The 9,832-nt window shown below is 39.6% G+C and overlaps 1 pseudogene; it reads left to right on the top strand.

Moving 5' to 3' along the window:
- The first annotated feature begins 7,476 nt into the window (after positions 1-7,476).
- LOC138006346 (uncharacterized) lies at positions 7,477-8,546 on the top strand (annotated as a pseudogene).
- Positions 8,547-9,832: the final 1,286 nt, after the last annotated feature.

The following is a 9,832-nucleotide window of genomic DNA, read 5'->3' as shown; positions in this document are numbered from 1 at the left end:
GTCTGTGGTTGTCTGCATTGTTTACGGGCCTCCGGATTGTGCCACCTCTTCCCTGGCGGACGATCTAATGCCGAGTTACACTCATGCTCTTTCTCTGAATAAACCCGTTGTACTCACAGGTGACCTAAATTGTAATGTGTGTTGCATTCACAGCTGTGAATGCAACACAATTAATTAAAGACCCAACTAGAGGGACCAGATCGTTCTCTATGTTAATTGACATCGTGCTGATTTCTGATTCTAGCCTTGTAAGAGACAGTGGTGTACTGGATACGACTATCAGTGATCACTTTTTGGTTTATGCAGTTCTGCATTAAAAGATACCGAAATCCAAAGCATGCTACATCACTACCCACAGCTACAAGACATTTCGCACATCCCTTGGAACCTTAGACCTGATTGATTCTCTTGATGAGAAGGATGATGGCTTCAATGGTCTATTCCTGGCTTTAGTGACCATGCCGCAATCAAGACAATCAAAGTCAAACATAAATCAATTCCTTTCATTACAGATGACATCAGAAAAATGATTGCTACCAAAAATAATTTACACAGGCTTGCTCATCAAAGTGGATTTCTTAGTGACTGCAATGCTTTTAAACAACAAAGGTGCAAAGTAAAGTTAGCAATTAAGAAAGCAGAATCCGAATATTCCAACCATCAGATTCTGTCCAACAAGAACAACAGTACGTCACTATGGAAAACGATATGCTGTGCCCTACCATCAAGATCAAATCGTAATCTTGAATATACTAAAGACACTTCTCTCCTGGCAGAGGAGTTCTATCGTTTCTTTATCCATAGGGGAAAGAGCCTTGTCCACATCAGAAAAACTTGCAGAAACTTATGGCCTACGCACCCAACCCAACACGTTCAGTTCAAGCCTCCCTAACCTTCCTCGTGATGAGCTGTTTGAATTCAGACCAGTTTTATGTTCAGATGTTCGCAAGGTGATTATGGACACTCCTAATAATAAAGCTCCAGGATATGATAAAGTTTCAGTCTCAGTCATCAAGGACTGTTTGCCTCACATATTGCCTATTATCACAAGTATGATAAACCTGTCGTTGGAGTCGTCCATTTTGCCACGTGCTTGGAAGAAGGCTGAAGTTGTCCCTCATCTTAAGGAAGGTGACCATAAGGGGCCAGATAACAATAGACCGATCTCGCTCCTCCCAGCCCTATCCAAAGTGGCTGAGAAACTTGTACTACAACAGTACACTTCCTTCCTGTCAGACAAAAATCGCCTGACCAAACATCGAAGTGGTAACAAGAGATATAACTCCAATGAGACCCTCAGCCTTCTGGTCACAGATCAGCTTTTCAATGGTATTGACGAAAAGAAAGTTACAGCTATGGTACTTATTGATTTAAGTAAGGCCTTTGATAGCATCTGTCATTCTATCTTACTAAAAAAGCTCCAGGCACTAGGAACATCTACGAATGCCCTACATTGGAAACAAAGGAAACAAACTACTTGCGTTGGAATATAAATAACCTCGCCGTTAACTGTAACTCACGGTGTCCCACAGGGTTCCATCTTATGACCCGTGTTATTCAGTTTATATATGAATGACTTACCTGATGCTATCAAAACCTGCTCAGTTGAGTCTTATGTTGATGGCACAAAGCTTTTCTTATCCTTTGCAACTAATGATAACGTCAATGCTCTTAGTCAGATTGGTCAAGACCTTAACAGAGTAGCAGAGTGGTGTTGCACTAATCGGCTACTCATCAATCCTCAAAAAACGAAGTTCATTCTTTTAGGAAGAAGACAGTTGGTTGGAAAATTGAGTGGTGTCTCCATCGCCCTCTTGCAAAGATTTGGGAGTGATATTTGATAGCCACCTATCGTTTAATGACCACATAGATTACTTATTATCCTCGTTGTTAGGTAAACTGTGCCAAATCAACAGGGTCTGAGACATGTTTACGAAAGATGTCCTTTGAGTCATCCTGAATTCTTTGGTATTTTGTAAGCTATTCTACTGTTCCACTGTGTGGTCGCGAACTAAACAACAGAACATTTGCAAGCTGCAGCTATTACAGAAATTTGCTGTTAGAATATTAACTAGCAAAAGGAAGTATGAACATATCTCACCATCCCTTAAGGAACTCAGTTGGCTGCCCATAAATGAAATGCTACAGCTCAGAGATGTCACTATGGTATACAAATGTCTTCATGGTCTCACTCCAAATTACCTCGCAACCAAGTTGGTCAAGCACTCCACCATCCATCGCTACAACACCAGGCAAAAGAATAACATCAACATTACCTTTAAAAGAACATCAACAGCTCAGAGGTCCTTCTTTGATCATTCCACTCATGGAACAACTTAACTGATGACACCAAAAACAGTTCAAACTTTACTAGTCTCAACCGTTCTGCTCGCCGCGAATTGTGAGCCCGTTTATAAATTAACTGCAGTTTCAATTTTATTGTTTCATATTTTAATAATTTATGTATCTTTTCCCTTACATTGTAGCTTCATCAATATTTATAATACTTATATCTTTGTAAATTGGTATTGAAAATCCCTTTTGGGAGATACTAATAAACTATTGTATTGTATTGTACCTTTCTTAAAAGATAAGGTAATAATACCCTGGCGCTGAGAGCGAGACAAAGAGCAAGAACGAAAAGCAGAATTCAAAACAAAAACAAGATCAAAACCCAAAACATGCCAGAATTTTAAATAAAATTCCATAGGAAGGCCATCACAACCAAGGAGCTTTACAACGGGCCATGCCCTGGAGAGCACCAAAACACTCCTCTTGGCTGAGAAGATCTTCACATAACTCACTACTACGAAAAGGTAGAGCACAAGAAATATTGAAAAGAAGCTCAGCACGAGCACAAGAGTCACAAGGAGCAGCAGAGAAAAGATCTAGATACAAAGAACGAAAAACGTCACATAACTCATCCTTATCAGTAACGAAAGAACCATCACTAGCCCTCAGCGCCGAGATATAATAGTCAGTACCGTTTTTCTCATCGAGCTGTTGACATTAACAGAAAGAACGGAAAGAGCCATAAGAAAACAAAAAAGGAGAGAAAAAACCCATGACGAAAAGAGAACACAGAGAAACAGAAACTAAAGAAGTGGCAGGACAACAGAAAGCTAATGGTGTCTAGCAGAGCTAGGCGACGAGCGACGATGAGAAGATCTATAACAGTCTGGGCTAAGAGGAGGCCTCTCTTCACCAGAGCAGGACCAGAAACTAAAGAATGCACGATCAGCCATCCCCAAGCCAGAACGAGTACTGACCTGGGAGGAGGAGAAACGATAAAAAAGCGCAGAGGCTGAGAAGAGCTCCCAACAACATCGGCCACAACCCTCTCATTGTCATCATCATCATCATCATCATTTTCATTAGCTAAATTACCCAGAACATATCAAGCAGCTTTTGGACAATTCCAAACAAAATGTCCGGCCTGATGGCAACTCCGACATTTACCTTTCAAAGGGCAATCAGCCGCCTTGTGATTGTTTCAGCAGATATCAAAAACGAGGGGCTGCCTGCCATCAATAACTACATTTCGTGGAATTTCATGTTTGTGCACCATGCACGTACCAGTATAGACACCAGGCACATGAGCCCATTGCTGATGTTTGTTTTCCTTAATGTTGCCATAATACTTAAGATGAAACTTCTTTCACCAATGCAGGTTATCCGAAACGTTTTATTTCACATACAATCAACAACTTTCCAAACGACTCGCCCCAAGATGACAACATCATTCCGAATTTTCTCTTTGAAGAACGAAAGAAAGTTTTCATCAAGCTCCCTTTTTGCGGTAAAAACCAAAAACTCAGTAAGACGTTTATTGAAAAACTCGACAAGTTCACTAATTTCAATCTTATTTTTATAATCCTGTCGCAAACAAGGCAAATCAAAACCCTCTTTAACAACAAAGACAAAAACACTCACAGATCCAAAGTTGTTTACAAAGGTGATTGTCCTTGTGGCGTTGATTACATTGGCGAGACTGTACGAAACCTAGCAGTATGAATTGCGGAGCATTCAAATCCTGCTCACACTTCTGAACCTGCAAAACACCTGCAAAACACTTGGCGTGTTCTCTCCTCGGCACAGACTTTTCACAAGCGTAGGATCGTCGAGGGGCTAATGATCCAACAATTCCACCCCAGTTTGAACAAATAAGTCATTTCTTATGTCTCCAAACTTTTCCCTTTGGGAATTACATAAGATATAAATGTACGCATGGACAGTCACCCATTTTAACCCTGATGATGGGAAACAGCCGAAAACGTTTGGTTTAAATATTTTAATTTTTTAACTTTTAGCCTTGTATATAGATAATAATAATAATAATAATAATAATAATAATAATAACATTACTGTATTTACTTGATTAAACACCGCATCCAGTCAGAAGAACGCGGCGTTTATTCGAGGATTGTAAAAAAAGCGAGACATTGTCAGTGCTTTAAAAAATATGATTTTGACATATACGTCGTATAAAACGCAATAAACGTCGCATCGGACATGCTTAATTCGAGTAAATAAGGTACAAGAGGGCTTTTACAGAAGAGGAAATGCCACTTTGAAGTGCTACCTTTAATTCCCTCAGGGCTCCAGAAATGCATTTTCAACACCTCGCAGTTGAATAGTTTTTGCGAAGTACTCTATCCATAATCGTGCTAGATTCGTCACTAAATTTCGACCCTGACAAGTTTGATCAACGCTTGATTAGGGACTGTCTTGTTTACTTATCTCCGATCAAACAAAGTCGAAGTCGGCGCCTCAAAGACCGAGTGCTTCGTTTTCGAGGTGTGGGTGCTTCGTTTTCGGGTTGTAGGAGTTGTACGGTGCTTCGTTTTCGACTTAAGAGTGCTTCATTTTTGAGACTACCAGGAATCGATAGGGTACGCTAGAGATGATAAGCATGAACGCAGTGGTTGCCAAGTAAAAGGGAACAGAATGACCCACTACCAAAGTTTGATTTGCACAAAGGTTTAACATGATGCTGTAATAAAGTGAAAGACACATGTCCACAACAGTGGAAAGAAAAGCCTTAGATGCCAGACTCCAAAAATATTGCACAAGGGAGAATTTGGTTTGTGGCTTCAAATTTAAGCAAGTCTTATAAAGAGGTTCAAGCAGACGCAAAACCAATTTTAAAATAACAGCAGCAGGAAACAAAGTTATCTCCATTGAACAATTTAGTGTTTTCCTGTGCCTTACAATTTGTTTTAAAAGGTTTTGAACATTGCTTGCCAGTTCAATACGATGACAATTGTAAGTACAGCACAAAGTAAAAGTTGAATGAAATAAATTGGACTGGCTTGTGTGGAGAACATTTCTCAGTTTAAACTGCTGTAAACACAAACATAAGCAATAGTACCCATTGAACACCGAAATTCGACAAAATTTTTTGGATGCCCAACTTGCCCAACTTCATTGGCGTGAGGTTTTTAAAGTATAATCTGGAAGGTTGTTGAAGGAATGTAAAGTCCAGGAGGCAGTCTGGCAATGTTTGGAAAGGCTTCTGAAATGGCTGCCATTATAACATTGCTGTACAGAACAGATGCCACAAGATGCACGATGAAATGGCATTGTTCTGGGAAAAAACATGTGATCTTCTGAAACACTAAATCATACAGCAAGATTGCTGACACCAAATTTAAAAGCAATACCAAATTGGTATTCGTAGTGCGTTTCTTTATATTCTGGTAAATAAGTTTAAGTTTTTAAATTTTTATCCGGGTTTATCCCTGTAAACGGGGGTGGCCGGATTTATCCCACTTTGTCAACAATCTTTCTAACTCCCACTCTTCATCTCGCTCGATTCATGGCGTCCTTTTTCTCAAAACCAACGCTCTTGCTCTCCTTCCCCAAAAACGTCTTCCACGTCTTCTTTGGTCGTCCTTGCTTCCTCTTGCCCTTCACTTCGAACTCCAATGCTTTTCTCAGAACATCCCCATCGCCCCTCCTCTACACGTGCCCGTACTATCTCACTCCATTTGCCTTTGCCATCTGAACCACTGTTTCCTTCAATTCCAACATCTCCATCAGGTCCTCTTTTTCTACATCAGTTTTGCACCACACATTGCTCTCACCATTACTCTCTCATTTTCCCTCAGACACCATGTCTCCCTCTCATATAACATCGCCACTCTTACAAAACTCCGATAAACCATTCCTTTCACCTTCAGCGAGAACCTTCTTGAGTTCAGCAACTCTCCACTTTCCTTGAACTTCGCCCAGCCAATTCTTCCTCTTGCTGTCACAGCTGCCTCCCAACCACCACTTGCATTCACCCTATCCCCCAAATAACAGAAACCTCTCACCGTTTCCACCTCTTCACGCAACTCCTCCACCGGTTCCACTAATCCATCAGCTTGCTTCTTCCACGCACAAAATCTCTCCGCAACCTCGAGGTCACCCTCTACTTTCGTGCATCTTCCATGGATCCATTTCCCACATTTCACACACAACACTGAATTTGCCATTACTCGCTTCCCAAAAATACCACATGGATCTACCTTACTTATACACACTTCTCCCTCAGTCCTTCCATCGTCTGACTCATCAAAACCAAGTCATCCGCATACAACATCTCACTCATCAAACCACTATTGAAAAGATATAACATGTTAAGGACGGTGCGTACTAATTCAAAGGTATTCTTGCGCGGTTTTTTGAATATGCAGGAAAAGCAGATCTCAACAAGTGTTATTAAAATCCAAAAAGATTGTTCTTCTTATAAGGTACGGTTCTTTATCCTTAAAGATATTATAAATGAGCAAGTGAAACAATATGCTATTTGCAGTGACGACTTGAATAAAATCCATGAACACAATTGCTATTGACAATATTGATGCTTTTGATTCAATAGCACCATTTACACAAAATATAGAATACTAAGATGAGGCTGAGGGTTTTGAAGATCTACATCCTGATTTCAGTGAAAACAATGACTTCTCAGATGATATTGGAATTCCTTCCTCTGCAACAAGCAGTGAACCACTTATATTTAATGAACTGCAAGACCAGGAGTACAGGCAATTGGTTCAGACACTGAACCAAAAGCAAAAAGAATTTTTTATCATTTCTTACATCTTGTTAAAACGTCTGACAAACCTTCTACTATTTCCTCTCTGGGGAGCTGGACTGGGCAAGCACCATCTCATCAAATCACTGTATCAGGCAGCGTTGAAATATTATAATTCCAAGGCAGATCAAATTTTCAATGAAGTTAAAATATTACTGCTTGCACCTACTGGAAAAGCTGCTTTTGGCATCAAAGGTAGTACAATACATAGTAGTTTGGCAATACCAGCATGCCAGTCTCTAAAAAATTACAAACCTCTTGATTGAGTAGACTAAACACCCTCAGATGTCAACTGCTTGCTGTCAAACTAATATTTCTAGATGAGACATCTATGGTAAGCAATACAATGTTTAATGTACAAATCAATAATAGACTGAAGGATATTAAGGGCAGTAGTGAGGTCTTTGCAGGTATAAGCATCATTGCACAGGGCGATTTATCTCAGCTAAAGCCTGTTATGGATGGCTATGTGTTTAAGAATATGAAGAACTCAGAATACACAGCTCTTGCCCCCAACATATGGCAACAACATTTTACAATGTTTGAACTTAAACAAATTATGAGACAGAGGGAAAGTAAAGAATTGGCTGAAAGTCTTAATAGGTTGAGAGAAGGAAATCACACCTCACATGACATTGCAAAAATTAAACAAAGATGCATTTCAGAAAACTGTAAAAACTACCCAATTGATGTTCCCCATTTGTTCATACAAAATTCTAAAGTTAATGAGTTCAATAATAGAGTTCACATGGCAGCAAGTGGTGGCAAGTATACCACCAAAGCATTAGATAGTGTTATAGGTGCCAACTCATAAGATCTTAAAGCAAATACTACTTGACCCTAGGAAAACTAAGCAATTAGCTTTAAACCTTCAACTCGCTGAGGTTGAGAGAACAGAAATTGCAATAAATGTATGAACTGATCATGGTATGACAAATGGTGCTGGCAATATCATCAAGGAAATACAGTTACATGACAGCAACAAACCATCTGGTATAATATGGGTACAAATTGACCATGAGAAAAAACTAGACATGATAGCAGGCATTTGTATGTCCAAGGAGTTGAACGTGCATGAACTCCTATCAAACTTGTCAATGCACAATTTGGAGTTGGAAGAAACAGAACAGCTCAAGTTGTAGAGAGTAGTTTCCAGTAAGACCTGCAGCTGCTAAAACCATACACAGATCGCAAGGCAATACAGACACTAAAATAGTTGCTAACTTTCACACCAGGAGAGCAATACCTCACATACATTATGTAGGACTCAGTAGAGTAACAACCATTGAGGGTCCTTATGTCACAATTATATATACTTATATAGCAATCTGTGCATTAATTCAAACATTAACACACACACGCAAAGGTCACTTTGTTGTGTCATTTGAGCCTGAGGTTATTGTCCAATTTTGGATGGTAACCTTGTAGACTATTAATTTTTCTGCTTAGCAAGACAAATCATAAAGGCAAGTGTTATTTTATTTAAATCATTCATAACAAATTATCTTACAACTTTCCCATGTTACTTATAAAAAGCACAGGCAGTCAAGGTGGCTTAGTGGTTATCTATCGAGCCTCCCACCACTGCGAGCTGGGGTTTAACTCCTGCCCCAGCCTGCATGTGGGCTGAGTTTCAGTCGATCTCAACCTTACTCGAGGGTTTTTCTCTGGGTGCCGGTGATCCATCTACCTGTGCGTCCCACGTCTCAGACTCAAAATTTTGCTACAAGACGCACAAATTTAGTACCAGATGCATCCCACTGGATGCAAAAAAATTTCCTTCTCTCTATTACGATCATGACTTGATGACTTTTCTTCTCTATGTATGAAAAACTCCAAAATACATATGAAAGTAAGCAGTGTGTGATCATAAAGCGAACGCCATTACATTCTGGTCATTACAGGCTCAATTTTCATGATCAGCGGTATTGTACAGAAGTGTCTGTTTTTCAATTCCATACATGTGCTTCCTGTCTCTTCCTTCCTTGAAAATTAAATGCCACCAAAGAAAAGACTTAAGCCCCTGGGGGGGGGGGGGGGGGAAGGAGAAGGAGAAGGAAGAGAGAAGGATGATGCAAAGGCGAATGAAGACATGAAGAAACAGCACAAGTGAAATCTGCAAAGTGTAAGGAACAACGATTTTTTAAGCTGTGGCTCAAAACATATTCGCGGTTGGTCTACGAAAAAAATGGAAATTATATGTATTGTAAAGTCTGCTCAGAGGCTAGCAGTACTTTCGACCCAACAGCTGTCGGTCTTAGACGTAAAGTGAGCCTCTTGCTTTTCAGATTAAACTAGAGTACAAAAATGTCAATAATAATTCACAAACTAATACACTTGCTTGATTTATTGTATAGATTGCCAGACAGATTCATTTCAACGACATACCTCATGATGGATGGCATGGCACCAGTAACTGTTCTTTCACAGTTTTTCCAGAAAGAAAATGTAGATGTGGCACTGATCAAGATAATGACTAATCTCATTCATTTATCAATACAAATTGTTTCATCAATGATCATGTTGCTGTAGTGTTCTGTTACCAGTTTTTGTTTGTTTAAGTTCAGCTATATAATGTAGAACATTGAATTATTGAGAAAGTGAAGAGTTAAGAAACACCGCATCTACAGCAATTACAAAGGATTTGCAGACAGAGCCAAAGGGTTCCTTTAAAGGCCAGCATGAGGTTTCACTATCAAACTTCAATTTTCAGAAGCTAGTTGATGTCTTTGTTGGGAAAGTAGTAGACAA

Source organism: Montipora foliosa, chromosome 6 (assembly GCF_036669935.1).
Source record: "Montipora foliosa isolate CH-2021 chromosome 6, ASM3666993v2, whole genome shotgun sequence".
NCBI classification, from domain to species: domain Eukaryota; kingdom Metazoa; phylum Cnidaria; class Anthozoa; order Scleractinia; family Acroporidae; genus Montipora; species Montipora foliosa.
Note: the sequence above shows the minus strand (reverse complement) of the source record. Positions and strands in the feature narration are given on the sequence as shown.